Genomic DNA, 19230 nt, shown 5'->3' on the forward strand with positions numbered 1-19230 from the left:
AGATGCAACCCATCACATCCATCTTTTACTATTCAACAAATTACCCTCATACTGAAGACTCTTCTTCATCTCACTCTTCTTCATCTCCCCTTGATGAATTCCTCCTGCCTATATGTTTGTTGTCTCTTGTAACGCCGGAATATGCTTATACCTAGACATATGCTATACTATGTGCTCCTATCTTCCGTTTACCATCTGAAAGTGTATACATTTTTATATATTGTATTTTTATTTAGTGTTTCCATATTTCCTCTTGTTCTGTCCCATATTTTTGTGCAAAGTGCTCTGTCACCCCAATTGTCTATATAAAACTCCTGAATTTCTATGTTTTATGTGTGTGGAATCTGAACCTAACTATAACATCCTTGTATCCTTTGGTTTTGTAGCGAATTTCATAGGTTTTAAAAAAATATATTTCCTAACTATAACGTCCTTGTAACCTTTGGTTATTTTCAGTGAATATACACAAAAACATATGTAAATATGTATTTATATGTATGTATGCAATATATCACATTGCCTCATTTGGCTGTAAACAAGTCAAGGAGTACATTATTGACGTGCTATAGTTGTACTGTGCATTCTAAGCGAAAAAGTGTAGTCAATGTTTTCTGTGCACCAGCATGCTGTGCTGTTATTGTGATACAGCCAGAGACAAAGGGGCCCATTTCCAAAGGTACGTTGTAGTACGTAAAGTAGTACTCATACTTTAATCTTTCATTTACAAGCCTTTATAAATTGCCCCCCTTCAGCATATAATCTTAGAAAGGAAATGTACCCTCTTCACAATTTTACTAATAGGGAGTGGGAAGTTAAAGGGCAGACTTACAAAGGTTTGTATGAGTACTTAACAGATGTAACACTACTATCTATAAACATAAACACATTTTTTAATATGGAAAATGCTCTATAATTGACAAAGCGCTTCTTCTGCACATTTTTTGTTTGCTGGTAAATCCTGCTGTAAATATTTGGTGACATTTCAAGTAACGCCCAGGGTCAAACAGCTACATGCAAAAGATAAGTTAACAAAATGATGGAAATGTGCTTCAGTAGACTTACTCAAACCTCTGGATAAAAAAAGTCCCTCTTTTGAAACTCAAAAATAATTGTAGGAGTGCTGCAGGAAAGGTTTAGTGCTGATAGCCTGTCGGTGTTAGTTACATGAATAACATTTATACCTAGACAAAGGTGGATTTTTTGTGTGTGCAGGGTGCCAATATTTTTACTCCTCATAAATCTGCGTAAATGTTTGGAGTTTTACATGCCCTCCTCCTTCTGCGATGAGAGAATTAAAACTCTGGGAAGGAAATCTACTCCAAATGTTTGAGTAGCCCTTCTGGTGTTTTTAATCAAGGTTTTTGTCAATCGGGCAAAAATATTTACTATTATTATATTAAGTATTAGTCTTACTGTTATGACTATTGTTGATTATAACCATAATCATAATAATACCGCTTGATAATATTATTTTACCATTTCTTGTTCCTTTAAAATACAGGCACTGCTTTTACCCACATTTTCGAACATATTAATGTCCAGCCAGAACTAAAGTCTAGTATTATATAATAAACTCTGCGAAGTAGTTACTATCTGTCCGGGCTTCCTATTCTCTGTGCACGTTGTTTTCGAAAGAGATGGGGAGATAGCTCTGAATTGTGGTTAAGTACCTGGCATTAGTAAACGATTATCAGATCTTTAGATGGTTTAAACGTCCTGTCTGCAAGCAATCCCACAATTAGGCGCGCGCATACGGTAAACACTTCACTGGCGTGAGAAAATATTTGTCAAGGAGCCCCAGAGGAGCTCGTGTCGCAGTAATGGCGGAGCGCGAGCCATGTGAGGGTCACACCACATCCCCCCCCCAATTAGAGCCTCTCAATGCATTTCTTCTTTTTCACGAGACTGGCTGCGGTGCCCGGAGGGCGCGAGATGCCACATGTGAGCCCCCGCCCCGCCCTCCCCGCAGCTCGGGGGCTGTTGGAGTTCACAGGCGAACAATGCCGAATGGGCAGCGCGTGGCACGTGTCCTGCAGCTGAAAACAAGTGACAGAAAAATAGGGCATTTGTCCTCCTCCTGCATGCAAAGGCGCAGAGGGGCCAACTCCGGGCAGCTGCTTCCTAAGTGTATGGGAGAGGCTGCCCGCCTTTATTGCCCCCACAGGCGGAGCTGGCTTTTGTTGTCGGGGCGGCCTTAAAATTATTCGGAATGAACTGGAAAAAGCAACACTCTTACGTATGCATTGCTTCTGTTTACTCTTTCTTGATTGATTCCAGAAAGTCATATTTTCGGGGCGTGGCTGTCAGGGACGAATGTGTGTCGTAATGCCACGGTATTTCTCCCCGCAGGGAATCACAACGCGGTTGTTACAACGACCACGTTGTGATTCCGCATACCATTACTCCGCAAGTCGGAAGAACGACTTGCGGAGGGGTGGCGCTGGATGTTGGAATAGTATAATTTACAATTCCAACTCCAGTCAGTGCGGACACCAGGGGAGGTGTTGGATTTAAAATCAAACACTCTCCCCCCCTCCCCCCTTCGCAAGGCATTGTTCCGACTTGCGGAGTTATGGTATGCGGAATCACAACGCAGTGGTTGTAACGACCGCTTTGTGATTCCCTGCTAGGAGAAAAAATTGCTGTAAACGTTGTTTACCGTCAGGGACAGTTGTAAAGGGTAAAAAAAAGTCACATCCGGTGTTAACCCCTTCGATGCTGATGACAAGCTCAGCTCGTCATCAGCCACGGGGGCGTGTGCGGATGACGAGCTGAGCTCGTCATCTAACGCGGCTTTTGAAAAAAAGCCGCGTAGGGGAAAATTCACCGCAGCAGCGATGCAGTTAAATTTAGTGCTGGCAACAAAGGAAACACCACTAACACTATGTTTCATTTAGGATTTTTTTTCCAAACTAATGTTATTCAATTTTTGTTCTATGATGACTGACGAAGTATACAATACCCCCATCTCTCATATGTACGCACACACACTCACATATTTTAGAGAACATCTTAAAGGTAGAGTCATTTTTTGTTTAACACTATGAACCAGATTACCAGTGCTATGGAAGGCCAATGTCTTTCTCACACCTGGTGAATGCCAACACCTTTATATTCAAAGTGTTGCCTATGACCGTGGGACATTACACTTGGAATTTATTTGTTTTTGCATCAATTTCTACTTCTTCACGTATTTACTAGGCATCTTCCCTCTGCCTCTGTAAATGTTAGTTGGTTTGACCTGCTAGCATCCATCACTCGAGGATGGCGGGGTACTGTGATTGCCATGGTGGAATATTCCCAGCATCCTCCTGCATTTTGATATTTGAAACAATAACTGTGCTAACCCAGCTCCAATCTAAGTAAAGCTGAAAACTTAAATTTTAAGGAGCACTGCATGATGCAGTAACAGTCCACAAACCAGCTGCCCCTGTGATCATATGTTGACTTTGCTATTACCTACCTCTTCGCCAAAACCTGGAACGACCTCTCCCTCCACCTCTGGCAAAGCCCTACACTGCTCCAGTTCAGGAAATACCTCAAGACCTTGCTCTTCAGATGACCCCAACGGAGATGCACCCCCCACCTAGCGCCTTGAGACCCTAACGGATGAGTAGTGCGCTTTACAAACCCCTGATTGATTGACTACCTTTGACCCAGTACAGGCCATCTTTGCACTCTACAACTGCCATAATGACCACAGCACTAAATACAATATTAGAGGCTTCGGTTGCAGATCTTGTGCAGTGCAAGGTCTTGTATGCCCTGCTGACATTGTTCCTTGTGTGTTGTGTGAAGCTGATTTAAGGTGTGCAACGTAGGGAACATACACCAAATGTGAGGTGGCAACACATGGACTGCTAAGGATTGGAACAGCAGCAGTAGTAATAGGGATCACAGAGAACTTACCACTCAGATGGCAGCTATTTTATGCAAAGTGCAGGAAATAAAGTGTGATAACCTGATAAAGGGTGCAAGAACCAGGAAGAGGTATGGATGTCTGTTGAACTGGGTCATTGCCCTGCATTGAAAATGGAGGGGGAACAGCGTTCACAACGCAACTTTTACCACGCACTACCTTTACCACGCAACTTTTACAACGCAAGTCGTTACAACCACTTGCGCTGGGTGGTCGCTGTAGGATAGGGAATGGTTTAATTTACTATACAAAATCTTCCCTACTATCCACGGGGACTGGAGTTGGAATAGCAAATTAAACTATTCACTATCCAGCGCCCCCCAACGCAAGTCGTTGTAACGACTTGCGTTGTAAAAGTTGCGTTGTAAAGACATGCGTTGTAAAAGCATGCGTAGTAACGACATACATCCAAATGGAGTGCCGCCCAGGGGACTGTTATGTGCTACAGCAAGAAAAAGCTTGGATGAGCTGCTATCAATGAAATGCTCAATTAGGGGAGGCAGAGCTCAGAAGTAGCCGAGTCTGCAGAGCAGCACAGGCACATTAGACATATCTGTGAATGGATGTGGCTACAGGTTGTGGATATAAACACGAAAAACCATGCATGGTAAATTTCAGTTTTTGGCATGGTAACGTTTTTGCAGGGAATAAAAATGTTTTTTTGCACCAGTTTGCCTTCAGATTCAGAAAACCAATGGGAGTAATTCTGGAGCGGCCAACATAGTAATCTTTAGGATGTTTTTGCATTTAGGTGCATTATGTTTTGAAGTAACTTGATGTTATTTTCACTGTGGGCGTGATGTCTCATCTGCACTTGTCTAACACTTATGACGCTTTTTTGGTAAACTTATTTAACCTTGGCTGGGTCAAGGAAGGTGGATTTGACAGAAAAGCCTATATTACTTACAGGTCACCACTTCATGCCTGCTTCTGCCCTCTCCATCACAGTTATTCTGCCATGACCACTCACCTTCTACAAGGCCGAAGCTTTGTCTCTGGATATATATCACAACCGTAGCAAATACTACGGGTATTACTGCAAATACCTTTGCTGGTGTCACTAGAAGCCCAGCTAGTACTCCAAGACGATTCATGAATGGCAACAGGTTTGGGGGATTGCTATTGCCAGTTCATGGACCAAAAGATTGCTGCTAGGAGGGAATGGCTCCCTGCCCAGAGGGCCCACTTGGGTGATGGCCCACACTTGGCTCCGGTCTGAGCATAGGAGGTGGGCCTGGGCATCAGTGCAGGCGGTCAATTCGGAGGTCTTGTGAGTCTTTCATAAAGTCTAACAAGAGTTCCAAAGGCTGTCAGCCATCTGGGATGTCATGCCTATTTAACCCCTTCCATGCTCCCTTTGGCCAACGGCCGATGGGAGCACTCCCTCCCTGGTGCTGCGGACGACCGTTGGCTGTCGCAGCCCAGCCCACCCTTTAGAACGCACGCACCGCAGCGAAATTGCAGCCAAGGTTAAGGCGGTAAACCACGCCCAATCCTTGCTTGCCTTTCTAAGCAATCAAGGATCGGACGAATAGACAGGTTCTCTGTTCCTGCATGCTACAGGGAAGCATTCGGATATACTTGTAGTACCAGATGTCAGGCGTCATCTTGAGCAGCAAAGGACATCTCCATCAACTCCAACGACTCACCACCATAAGGTTAAACTGAGAGGAAAATCAAATGAGATTAGATCAATCCAATTTATGACTATTACAAAATGGGTCAGGTTCTGAAACTTGATTAATGTATGAATACATACTAATGATAGAGCTCCATGTTATTCTAAAATTTGTAGGGGTGCATCATAATCACTGATAGTCAGCACCCACATATTTAGAGGACTATTTTAACGTGTAACCATTAGAAATGTAGTATTAAAACAGCATATATTAGTGTGATTAGAAATGTAACCATGATGTTTATGTAGAGCAATGTAGAGTTTAATCGAAGATGTGGTTTAGATGATGTAGAATGAATTGGTTCACGTATAAAGCGATGCTTTAGGATTAATCGTGCACCATATTAAGGGGCTCATTAGGATTGCGGATTTTCCGCATCCTCTGGGGCGCCGAAGCCACCGCCGGCCCAGAGGATGCGGAAAATCCGCTGCGGACCCACCGCCACATTAGGATGGCTGGTGGGTCCTGGTTTCAGTCCGCTGCTTTTCTGCCACGGTTGGCTTACAACCGCGGCGGAAAAGCTCTAATAGGTGGCGGTGTCTCTCAGACACCGCCAGCCATATTTGGATGTGTTTAAAAAAATGCTTTTCCGAGGTGGGTCTTCCGCTGTGGAAAAGCATGTGGAACTTCACTGCGGGGGCCCGTTGTGGGCCCCCTGGGTGAAGGGGGGGGTGGGGGATGCACATGGGGGGTACCTATGGTACCCCCCTGTATTTGTATGCATTTTTACCATTGCGGCGGGTGCAGCTTGAAGCCGCACCCGCCGCAATGGTAAAAATAGGCCATGCAGGCCACGCAGGCCATGCGGAGGTTCCCTCCTACTCAGGGGTCGCGGACGGACGCAAGTCCGTCCGCGATCGTAATGAGCCCCTAAGATTGCAGGTGTAGATTTGCTTATTCATGTAATGAATTGTAATGCATTAGATGAATGTGAATGTAATGCTTATAACTTGATTTTAGAAATATATGTTTGAATGTGCAAAGGCCTGATGGCATACACGTTCAAGATAAGGTCTATTTGTGATTTCTTATGTTAGCTGAATACTGCAGGCCCGAAATGTATTTTCCTTGGGAAGGCTCTTTTTCTTATTTGAATGTAGATTGTAGAATTTGTGTGCACACATGGTCGATTTGATCACAGGCTTTCTTTTGCAGGTGCAAGGACACATGTCTCGTTAGGCAGAATAACCCTTTTGTTTTAGGATTTAGGATGGTCGGAGAAATGTGCCATGAGAGTATACTGGAATGCAGATATGATAATTTAAGAGGAGAAGATGCCTGGGACTCAAGGACATAGCAACGGTTTTAGATGAAGTCAGAGTTTTGATGGAAAATCACTGGAAGAAGACCTGCCCAAAGGGGTGTGCCAAGTGTGTGTTCTACTCTTTTGGGATTTTGTATTAGGGACAGTACTCCAGAGGGTGGAGCAGATGAGGACTAGAGGGGAAGCAAAAAGGAGCATCTCAGAATGAGCTCTGTAGCTTCGGCTACTTACCTATGCAAAGTGAGTGTACTTCTGAGGAAGTCTTCACTGCTGACAGCTTTTCTCTCTTGCCTGGGGATGATGCTAAGTAGGGATGCCACTTTAGTGTTAGTGTAGGGATATATTAATAATCTTTCTTTCTTGTAGGTCAATGCAGTCAAAGATTCAAATAGGGACTGTAATTGCCTGATGCTTTTAGTAATAACTCTTATTATTATTCTGAGTCGGATGAGACTCCTGCGTAGGATTATGTTCGTATTAGTGCCCGTTTATTTTCTTAACCTCTTGCTGAGGTGCTTGTATGTTCAGTTATTTTTGGCTTTGTAATAAACCTCTAAAACTTTACTTTAGTAGTCAGCATTTTCCTTGAATCAAATCGATTTGGTCATTCAACCAATCAATCAATCAATCAATGACATTTATAGAGCGCGCTACATACCCGTAGGGTCTCAAGGCGCTGGGGGAGGGGGGGGTGCCGCTACTGCTCGAACAGCCAGGTCTTCAGCTTCTTCCTGAAGGAGAGGTGGTCTTGGGTCAGGCGCAGGTCGGTCGGGAGGGAGTTCCAGGTCTTGGCGGCCAGGTAGGAGAAGGACCTTCCTCCTGTAGTCGCTCTTCGGATGCGGGGGACGGCGGCGAGGGCGTGGTTGGCTGATCGGAGGTGGCGTTTGGGAGCGTAGAAGTTGATTCGGCTGTTGAGGTAGCTCGGGCCTTGGTCGTGTAGGGCTTTGTGTGCGTGGGTGAGGAGGCGGAAGGTGATTCTTTTGTTGACGGGGAGCCAGTGAAGGTCTCCCAGATGTCCGGAGATGTGGCTGGTTCGTGGGATGTCGAGGATGAGTCTGGCTGAGGCGTTCTGGATCCGCTGGAGTCTCTTCTGGAGCTTGGCGGTGGTCCGGCGTAGAGGGCGTTGCCGTAGTCCAGTCGGCTAGTGACGAGGGCCTGGGTGACGGTCTTCCTGGTCTCGGTGGGGATCCACCAGAAGATCTTCCGTAGCATGCGTAGGATGTTGAAGCATGCCGAGGAGACGTTGTTGACTTGCCTGGTCATGGAGAGGGAGGAGTCCAGGATGAAGCCCAGGTTGCGTGCATGGTCTGTCGGTTTGGGTGCGGTGCCCAGGGCGGGAGGCCACCAGGAGTCGTCCCAGGCGGAGGGTGAGGAGCCCAGGATGAGGACCTCCGTCTTGTCCGAGTTCAGTTTCAGGCGGCTGGTCGTCATCCACTCGGCTACCTCTTTCATCCCTTCGTGCAGGTTGGCTCTGGCGGCGGCGGGGTCGTTGGTCAGGGAGAGGATCAGCTGGGTGTCGTCGGCGTAGGAGATTATGTTGAGGTTGTGTTGGCGTGCGATGGCCGCGAGGGGGCTCATGTAGACGTTGAAGAGGGTGGGGCTCAGAGAGGATCCTTGAGGGACGCCGCAGATGACTTCGGTGGCCTCTGACTTGTACGGTGGTAGGCGGACTCTCTGTGTTCTTCAGTCGAGGAAGGAGATGATCCATTCCAGCGCCTTGTCCTGGATTCCGACGTTGCTGAGGCGCTGTACTAGGGTGCGGTGGCAGACAGTGTCGAATGCCGCAGAGAGGTCTAGGAGGATGAGGGCCGCTGTTTCTCCGTTTTCCATCAGGGCTCGGATGTCATCGGTCGCGGCGATGAGGGCGGTCTCGGTGCTGTGATTGGCTCGGAAGCCGGACTGTGAGGGGTCGAGGGATCCATTCGTCTCGAGGAAGGCGGCCATCTGCTTGTTGACGGTCTTCTCGATGACTTTGGCTGGAAACGGGAGGAGCGAGATGGGGCGGTAATTCTTGAGTTTGGTGGGGTCCGCTGTGGGTTTCTTGAGTAGAGCGCTGAGTTCGGCGTGCTTCCAGCTCTCAGGGAAGGTGGCGGTGTCGAAGGATGTGTTGATGATGTCTCGCAGGTGGGGTGCGATGACAGCGTCAGCCTTGTTGAAGACGTGGTGAGGGCAGGGGTCGGTCGGTGATCCGGAGTGGATGGAGTTCATCGTGCGGATGGTGTCTTCGGTGCTGATCGGGGTCCAGGCGTGGAGGGTCGTGGTGGGGGGTGGTTGTTCGGTCTTGGTGTGCGTTGGTTGGTTGTTGAAGCTGTTGTGTATGTCCGCGATCTTGTTGTGGAAGTATGAAGCGAGGGAGTTGCAGAGGTCTTGCGATGGGGTGATGTCGTTGTTTCCTGCGCTGGGGTTGGATAGCTCTTTCACGATGTTGAAGAGTTCCTTGCAGTTGTGTGCGTTGTTGTCCAGCCGGTCCTTGAAAGCAGTTTTCTTGGCGGCGCGGATCAGCTGGTGGTGCTTCCGGGTGGCCAGCTTGAAGGTGGTCCTGTTGTCTGGTGTAGGTTCCCTTCTCCAGACTTTCTCGAGGGCTCGGCAGTTCTTCTTGGAGCTCTTGAGTTCGTCGGTGAACCACGGGGCTTTCTTGCTGCCGGATCTGCTGGGCGGGGTCCTCAGCGGGGCGAGTTCGTCCGCGCAGTTGCTGATCCACTTCGTGAGGTTGTCGGCGGCCTGGCTGGGGTTCGCTGAGCTGGCAGGAGGGTGCTGGCTCAGGGAGGTGGCGAGCTGGTCTGCTGTGATCTTGTTCCAGCTTCTGCGGGCGGCCTGTTGCTGGTGGTGGTGGGTCGTCGTTCTCTTGAAGGTGAAGTGGACGCAGCTGTGGTCCGTCCATTGAAGCTCTGTGGCGTGGCTGAAGTCGATGTCTGTGCTGGAAGAGAAGACTGCGTCGAGTGTGTGTCCGGCGAGGTGGGTGGGGGTGGACACCAGCTGCTTGAGTCCAAGATTGGCGAGGTTGTCGAGCAGGGTGCTGGTGTTGCGGTCGTTGTTGTTCTCCAGGTGGAAGTTGAGGTCCCCCAAGAGGATGTAGTCGGCGGAGGGGAGGGCATGCGGGCTGACGAAGTCGGCGATGTCCTCGCTGAATTGTGTGCGTGGTCCCGGGGGTCGGTAGATCAGGGTGCCTCTGAGGGTGGTGTTCGGGTCGGTGTGGATCTGGAAATGCAGGTGTTCGGCGGTGGTCAGGGTGTTGTCGGTGCTGGTCGTGAGACGGATGGTGTTCCTGTGGATGATGGCGATGCCTCCTCCCATCTGGTTGGCGTTGCGGTCCCTCCGGACGATCTTGTAGCCCTCTGGGATAGCGATGGCGATGTCGGGAGCTGAAGAGGCGTTCATCCAGGTCTCTGTGAGGAAGGCAACGTCAGGGGCTGTGGCGTCTAGGAGGTTCCAGAGTTCGATGGCGTGTCTGTGGACGGAGCGGGTGTTGAGCAGGATGCACTTGAGGTGGGTGCTGCTGGTGTTCGACTTGGCGGGTGTTGGTGCGAGGCAGGTCCGGATGCAGGTGAATTTGCAGGCGTGGCAGCTGAAAGGTCCGTGGGTGTGTCGTGGTGTGGCTTGGTGGCACTCTGGGAGTCGGCCGGTGTTGAGTGCGCTGAGGGTGGCGGCTGAGTACGTCCGGCGGGTCGGTCGGGGTCTTCGAGGTCCAGGGGTCCTGGCACTGGGCGCGGTCCAGGCGCGGACGGGCGTAGACGGGCTTACCTTCGGCGCACAATCGGCGCGCCCGCTGCGCGTGACCGCTGCGCGTTCGCACGGTCGCCATATAAGGCGAAGTGCGCGGGTGGGCGGAGCAGCTGGGAGGCGGGAGCGGGGAGGGAACAGAAGGAAAAAAGGGGCGGGGTCAGCGGTGGTGGCGGGAAGCGGGGAGCGGGGAGGGAAGGCAGAGGGCGGCGAGGTAGGCGGGCAACCAGGAAGGAGAACGCTAATACGGGCACAAACTGACAAAAAATAACAGGCACAAATATATATCAAAAACGCTAACACGGGCAAAAATACTGGTTAAACAAGCACAAATGATAAACAAAACAAAAACAAAACAAACGACAGCGGAGTCAGCCGGCAGCGAGGCAGGCAGCGAGGCAGAGGGCAAGGCAATGGGGCACACGCAGCAGCTGGTGGCCATGCGGCGCGGGGGTGTCCCACATTGATAAAATTGCTAATAAAAAGAGTTCCTCTCCTTTACGTTTCTTAGCAGACTAAAAGGTCAGAAGAAAGAGGATGTTCAAGATTGGTAAAATAGGGTCAAAAATCCAGATAAGAAACCAGCGTCATCACTAACACAAAGTGACTTCAATACAGTTGGGTACAGTATTTCTTTTAGAATTGCAAACAACATTAGCACTGTGATTGTGAAGAAACTATTGAAATTGAGTGGGCAAGTAGATCCTTAATTGAGATTGTGGTTGCACGACTGTGACTAAACAGTAGGGTATTTCTCAGGCAAATGTTTTCCATCAGAATGGACATTCACAAGGTATGGTAGTAACCAATAACAACTACTAAAGAAACCACTATAGGCGAAAATATTGTGAAAGTGCTTTCAACTTTTTAAAAATTGAAGACAAGTAAAGAGATAGGAACACATTTATTAGAATCCAAAGGCCATCTTCACACGTTCCCTTCCTATGTATTGCAATGGTCTAAGTGAATAATAGTAACTGTATTAATTGTGTGCTTGATGCTTTGCATAATCCAAACTACTCATGACTTTAGTTGATCTTTAGGTGACAGCAACCCAGGTGTGCTCAAGTCTGAGAAAGGTCAATGAATCGTGACATGCAGACAACCCCGACAGGTCCTCTCTCTCTTTCTCTTCCCATTCACGCCCTCCAAAGATGGCCCTCAGCAGTGCTGAATTTGTAAAAAACTAAGTGCCAGGACCCTTGTCAGAAAGACACTGCAGCTTGCACCACACATTGCCCCTGACAGAGCTGGCAATGACAGCACCAACACAGCTACTAACCATTAGATTCCTACAAGTGTGACAATTCGGACTATTTTAGGCCCCCACAGCTACAAGGATAGCTTTGGCGGTTGTCATAAGCGCAGGGTTGGCAATCAGGGCCGGTGCCAGCATCCGAAACCACTGTCTCAAACTAAGCACTGTACCTCAGACTATCAGGTTCAGTTCTGTGGATGGTTAGACTTTCAGTGGGGGTTGGGAGACTAAATATCGCTCCCACTGTATCAGCATATTACGAAGATTAGTATTAGACAGTAGACTTGGATATTCTCAGGAGAATCTCTATCACTAAATCGACTCCACAGTATCGACATGGACCATGTGGTGGAGAAGTGTGGCTCAATGATTAGAGCGGCAGACCCTGATGCAGAGGTCTAGCCCGGGACCAGGGATCCATTCCCCGCCTCGGCGGGTCTTGGGCTTAAAAATTCCACGGACCTGATAATTCTCGCCTCGGTGCCTATTCCAATCATGGAGTCCCACTCTACAACTCTGGGCAATAGCTTGCTTAATCTCCACAACAGCCCCCACAACGCTAAGGATACCTGAGGCCTTGCGCCGATTTTGCGCCGCCGGTGCGCCACTTTTTGTGACGCACCAGCGGTGTAAAAAATGCGCCTCGTTGCGCCATATTTAAAAAGTGACGCATCTAGGTAGATGCGTCACTTTTTAAACCCCGGCGCCACATTATACCTGCGTCAGGTATAATGTATGCAGAGGGGGGCGTTCCCCCGCAAAAAGCCTCGTAATAGTGACGCAGTGAAATCTATGAGATTTCACTGCATCACTTTTAGGACGCTGTTGCGTCAAAATCTTGTGCCTGCCTCACAGCAGGCGTAAGACTGACGCAAGCCCTTTCACATGGGGCTTTCCCCATGTGAAAGGACGCATTGCTGGAGTTGCGTCACTTTTGTGACACACTCCAGCAATGCGTCACTTTTGAGCTTACAGATACGTCAGAAATACTGACGTATCTGTAACTCCTTGCGACATGATGCGTCATACATTAAATATGATGCATCAGGAATGTCGTAAGGAGTGCGCAGTGAAGTTACGCATCGCTGTTTTCACGCAGCGATGCGTAACTTTTCATAAATGAGGCCCCTGGCCTCCACCTTGGGGGTGCCCAGGAGTGGACGCCGCACAGGGAAAGCCAGGATTGGTTCCACAGCGGTATTCGTACAAGCGCCTTGAGACCCTTGCGGGTGAGTAGTGCGCTATACAAGTATCAATTTACATTTACATGTCATCATTGGTGAGGTAGCTAGTTTTGGAAGGATTGATCCCACAGACCACAATTGGATCACTACAGTGGTCACAGAGAAACCACCTATAGTGGAAGGGGTCCATGAATTAGATGCCGGGTGTTTGGGGACTGGAGCGAGGCTTGGGTTTTAAAACAAAAAGCTTGTGTCCTAGAAGCAGGACACCATGGAAACCTACATAGACTGCAGCAAGTCCAATTATTCACTTGGGGCAGTTATTTGTGCTCCTTTGACCAACATTTTAGGATGGTCTTGCATAATGGAGCTTTTGTAAAAGTCAATGAGCAGTGGTTTACTGTTAGTGAAAACCTTTGGTTAAAGTCAATAGGCAGTGGCTTAAAGAATATTCTAAAAAGCCATTAATAGAAATAAATTTATTATGATTAGGGGTGGGCCGAACTCACAGAGTTCACTCTGCAGAATTTCGTGGAGGCACATGAAAACTGGGTGAGATTCCAAGGAGTTCGGCAAGTGGGCGGAATTCAGCACATCGTGCTGATATGTAGCACCAGGAGCTTGTTCCCTATGTTAAATCAGGGTGAATTGCACCACACATCTGCCTGCGTTGAAAAATATCACGTTCTAATGCCCAAAACTCACTCTAGGCGATGCAACTTCTCACTTACCAACTCAATATTGGTGAGCCTGAACTACACGATCCAAGTGCAATGTGGAGTGGGCAAAAACTCTGTGAACTCTGCCAGTGGAGTGGAAGTATTCACCCACCCCTAATTGGGATAAATATTGCTTGGTGTTTCTCTGTGTTCATTGATATACTTGTGTGTAGTATTTAGCTGTTCTTAGAAAAAAGACATTTTCATTTAGAAGATTAAGCACTGATTGAAACTGATTTTTTACATTTATTGTACAGTACTGAGTGCTTGGTCTCTAGCCCACATTACTTCTCTCCCTGTGTATGCCATGGACGGTTCTCCCTTTTACCTGGAGGGGCAAGTGTTACGCAGGTACCAGTTAATTTTGGGGTCACAAAAGGACACCAGATGCAATATGCCCTTTCAGAACATTTGGAGCCAATAATTCCTTATATGGCCCCAATCCGTGTCACACTCTCGTGAGAGTTAATTCCTCAGGTCAAAATGGGGACCGACCTGTGTTCAGGCGTCCTGGTGGTGGTGAATGAAAATGGAAAGAAGCAAATTCAGCATAGGAAAGTCACCACCACTGGAATTGCAACACTGAATTCAGATAGAAGCAGTTCAAATATGTAAATTAAACCAAAGCTGTTTTATTTGCCCTGCACTTCTAGTTGATTTCTAGCCGTTTTGTTCTCACCATTTTATTTTTCCATTCATTAAATTTTTCTAAAAGTAGAATGACGTTTGTCCATCTTTATTAAGTGTCGACACGAACATTTAATGAGAATTATACATAATGTTTTAATCATTCTTGAGACATATATTGCCGTGCATAGTTACAGAGCACCTGGCATTTTCTCCAGCCCACAGACCCGACTTGAATCCATCAGGGACACAGAACCTTGCTGAGGCTTGCCAAATTACCCGAGGGACCAGCTTAATACATTCAATATTTCATCACTTCACTCAGGACCTGGTCTTCCACCAATTTTAGCTTTCAGATCCAATTTTTTTTCTGCCGTGCAATAAAAGGTAATATGTATCCTTTTGGCAAATAACCCCGATGCAGCCAACCCAAAAATATGTCAAAACACATTTCAGGAATGCAGTTGCTAATGAAATCTTTCTTTTATGGAAATACCGGCTTTCTTTCAGGAACGGAAACAATTACAGCTATAATTGGTGCTGAGGTATCAAAGCTGTTACCCTCCTCGCAGTCTGTGTGGGCAAACGTCGTCATGAATAGGCTCCTTATTGGTCGACAGAGAAGGGCGAACAAGGGAACTGAAAGCTGAAACTGACAAGGACATGGAGATGCCATCTTGGCAAAGGAAATTGACTATTGTGTTTCTGTTCAATGTTAGAAGCATGGACATCCCAGTGAAATTGCTGAGCTGGCTAGGATTATGCATATTTGCATAATTGTGCATCCTTCCCACATGTGTGCGTGTGTGTGCGTGCGCCTGCATGTGCGTGCCTATGTGTGTGTGTAACCCAAGATGTGAGGACCAGACAGAACTACCATCTTTTTGAGTAGTGGTCCCTGTAGTGTGTTTAACCCCTTGGGCGCGGCCGCGATTCTGCGCCTGTGCGGCACTTCTGAAGAGTGGGCGGGATCATGACAGCCCCCAGCCATCATCAGCACACGCCCACTGTGTTGCATGACGGACAGGGGCCGTCATCAGCATGGAAGGGGTTAAGATCTTTCAAGCGAGTGCATAGGGGGCTTATTTACAAGCCCCTTGCGCCACTGGTGCATCACTTTTTCCCATGTTGAAAGTGACACACTGGTGGCGCAATGGTCTTATAAATAAGCCACTAAAAGTGCCGTTAGATTTAGTTTGTGGGTCTTTTAAAACCGGTGAGAACAACACATAATACAAAGTGTGTTTCAATGGCAGAGAAGGCCAGATATCCCAATGGCACTTTCTGCACCCCTTGACAGATTAGCGCAGTCATTATGAGTAATATGGCCCCTGGTGTCCAATGAAAGTGAGCTATAGGACGCAATTCAAATTTTCATTTGCCATACTTGTAACAAAAAGATATTTTGTAGTCACCAGGAGAATCATCTGGTAATGGATTTTGTACCTGTTGATGCAGTCTAATTATGCACTATTAATTAGATGAGCAAATAGAGAATGCATTTGCACTTAATATTCTATGTGAAAAAACGAATGGGCATATTTATCATACTTTCACGCAGTGCAACGCATCAAGCCACCTTGCTGCGCTCCATGAAGGGAAAATGGCAGGAATGCGCTGTATTTAACATCATACAACACATTCCTGTCCTTTCTGTGCACTGGCACACTTTTGTCTGCCTTGCGTCAATGCGGGCATCCTTCTACCATGATGCAAGGGTGCCTGCGTTGTAAGGAGGATTGTTTTTGTGCTGGAAAGGGCACCTCCGTTTACAAAAATAGTCCTGAGAGGCCCTTTCCTCTTTCTATGTGTGCTGCAGACTACGGTACACATAGAAAGGGGAAAAATGAGGAAAATAAAGATATTTCTCCTTGTTGCGCCTCACCTGGGGAGGCGTAACATTTTGATGCATCCCCAGATCTACCACTAATGGTAAATCTGGGAATGCACCAAAATCCATCGGTGGATGCGTGGGAACACCCACGTTCCACCCATGGAATGCCTTCCTGAGGCAGAGTAATACAAGGCAGCGTATTACGCTGCCTTTCTTTACTCTAGATTTATCAAGCCATGCAGGGTTGCACAAGGTGGCCTTGAATGACTTGATAAATTTAACTTTAGTGTTGAGTCAACCTTGCACCACCTTACGTGGTGTACGTGATGCAACACCAGGATGAATCTGTCCATATTTGCATAGGTTGATAACTGAAGTAGGTTGTAATAGCACACAATAAGCTAGGTATAGTCTGTTCCAAAGAAAGGTAATTCAGTACTAAAGTGGGTAGTATTTAAATGAGCGAATTTATAGTTCTGCTGTATTGAGAATTTTTGAGGCAACACCTAGAAGCAAGATCACTCTAAAACCAAAAATGGAGGATTTATTTAAAATTATTTAATAGGAGGATAATATGTTACATAATAAAGCTGTGTTGTTATCTGAAAGAAATAATTATACGCAGATAATACATTTTTGGGGAACAAAAGAATTTTAAGAGGGTATTATTGAAAACGTTTTGTTTATAGATGTTTAAATTCTACAGGCAAAATTATGTGAAATTTACAGGCTCTAAAACAGTAGAAGTTGTGAGCATTGTGAACTTTCCATACCTTACTAGCTCTTGAAATTTTCACCAAAACACTATTTGTGGGATGTTGTTTCTTCAAAAAACACAATCCTTTAAAAAAAAAACAACTAGTCGTCTCGCTGACGCAAAATTCGGGATGCTCAGACAACCTCTCGGCCTGCCTCTCGGAAATTTTCTCCTGGATGTCTAACTCCAAGCTCAAATTAAACGGAGCAAAAACCGAGATTCTAATGCTGGGTCACCAACTCTCCTCTCTACCCAATACATCTTGGCCCCCCTGCATGGGAGAGGTGCCCTCACCAAAAGACAAAATCAAGAGCCTGGGGGTAGGGTTCGAGCCTGAACTAACCTTCAGGGCACATGCCCAGAAAGTGGCAGGCACATGTTTCGGCCTGCTCCGAACTGTGCAGAAAGTCCTCCCACGGCTACCCTTCCAATCTAGAAAATTACTAATTCAGGGACTGATCCTGTCCAGATTGGATTATAGTAATGCTCTGCTCCTGGCAGCCCCGGAAGCCACTATCAACACCCTACAACGAGTACAAAACGCTGCTGCCAGGATGCTCCTGGGTGCCCCAAGAAGAGCATCAGCAAAACCATTGTTGAAAACCCTGCACTGGCTCCCAGTGCGTGAGCGCATCTCCTTTAAATCATCATGCATCGTCCACAAAGCTCTTCAAGGTAAAGGACCCCAGGCACTAAGTAGCCTGATACGCCCGTACAGACCCCCACGGGCCTTGAGATCGGACCGTGAAAACCTGGTCATAGTCCCCAGAATTAGGAAAGCCCGCTCGGGAGGCCGTCGCTTCTCAGTAAATGCAGCAAAGACCTGGAACGCCCTCCCGAGACACATCCGCACTGAACCGTCCCTTGTCAAATTTCGCAAATGTCTTAAATTCTTTCTTTTTCCCAAAGACTCTTAAATTCCCCTGCCCCCTTCAGAGCTTCTTATTTTCGCATGGTAGCGCTTGGACGCTTACGGGCAGCCATGTGCTTTATAAATCCAATTTCATTTCATTTCATTTCATTTCTTTGTGAATTTTCCCACAAAAAGGAGTTGTTGTTTCTTTTCCATCTGCAAAACCTATTTCAGCAGACCTCTTGAATCCGTTTTTAGGTCTCGCGTGCGAATGCAGCGCAGCTGCTTCGCTAGCAAGCCTCTATAGTTGTCGCTTTCCTTAGCGAAGGGAGACAGGAGGTGGCTCGCGCGGACAGGAGATGTGCACTCCGTTCTTGTGCACATCTCCAGTCCGCGCGTGCCACCACCTGTCTCCTTTCGGCAGAGAAACAGGCGGCACAGCGCGCACATTGCGTGCTTTTTTTCATGCGAAAGAATGTGACCCTGGTGAACACTCTCTCCATGCACACACTTTACATGCTCAGGGAGGCTATGGCTCCCAACGCGTCCCCCATGGAGATGCTTCAGGATTCTGTGCGGGAAGGCATTTGAGCCGTATTACTGGGTCCGGTCACATACTTTATGTAACATAGTTTTTGTAACTTGTTACAGGATGGCCGATGTGGCCTAGTAGTTACATTACACACTGCAGACTCACAAGCCGTGGGTTAGAATCCCACCGTACCCATACAGTGTGATTATTGGCAAATCTTCTTACCTCCCTGTTCCACCCTTCCCTTGCATGTCAAAGCTCTGAAGCTCCTATAAGAGTTCACTCTGCAGCATGCGCCATACAAGTGAATAATTCTTTCAATAATAAGCAGATTATTAAGAAGATGTTGGGCCGGGATGAGGTTTTGGCAGTGCAGTGTGATTTCTGACCCCTTGCTTCCACCGCCACGCCCACTGGGGCTTTGAGTTTTCGGTGGGACTCCCAGCCGAGAAGCCCAGTCAGGGAGCAGAGTCTGGGAGTTTTTTGTGATCCCGAGTCACCCCTTCATCCGCTCGCCCCGCTGTGAGCAGAGCATCGGCGTCTCCAGGCCTCCCTGCCCTGTGCTCCCAGGTCACGTGCTCTTTGGGTGTGGTCACAGCAGCTGGAAAATGACAGGGCCAAGCTGCACATCTGCTTTCCATCGGAGAAGGCCCATGGCTGGCTCAGAGCTCTAATCAGGAGGGTGGCGGAAAGGAGCAACCTTCCTGCGCCCAGACTTCCATTTCTGCATCTCTATGCGCTATCCTCCTCCACAATGGCTTCCACAAGCTCCACATAATGCGTTGGTGCGGTCAGAGCCCGGGGACCACAAACGTGATTCCAGTTTCTGTTGATTCAGCTTTAATCCTTTGATCCATTGCTTCATATTGTCTTTACTCTTTAGT

This window comes from Lissotriton vulgaris, chromosome 6 (genome assembly GCF_964263255.1).
Source record: "Lissotriton vulgaris chromosome 6, aLisVul1.2, whole genome shotgun sequence".
Taxonomy (NCBI): Eukaryota; Metazoa; Chordata; class Amphibia; order Caudata; family Salamandridae; genus Lissotriton; species Lissotriton vulgaris.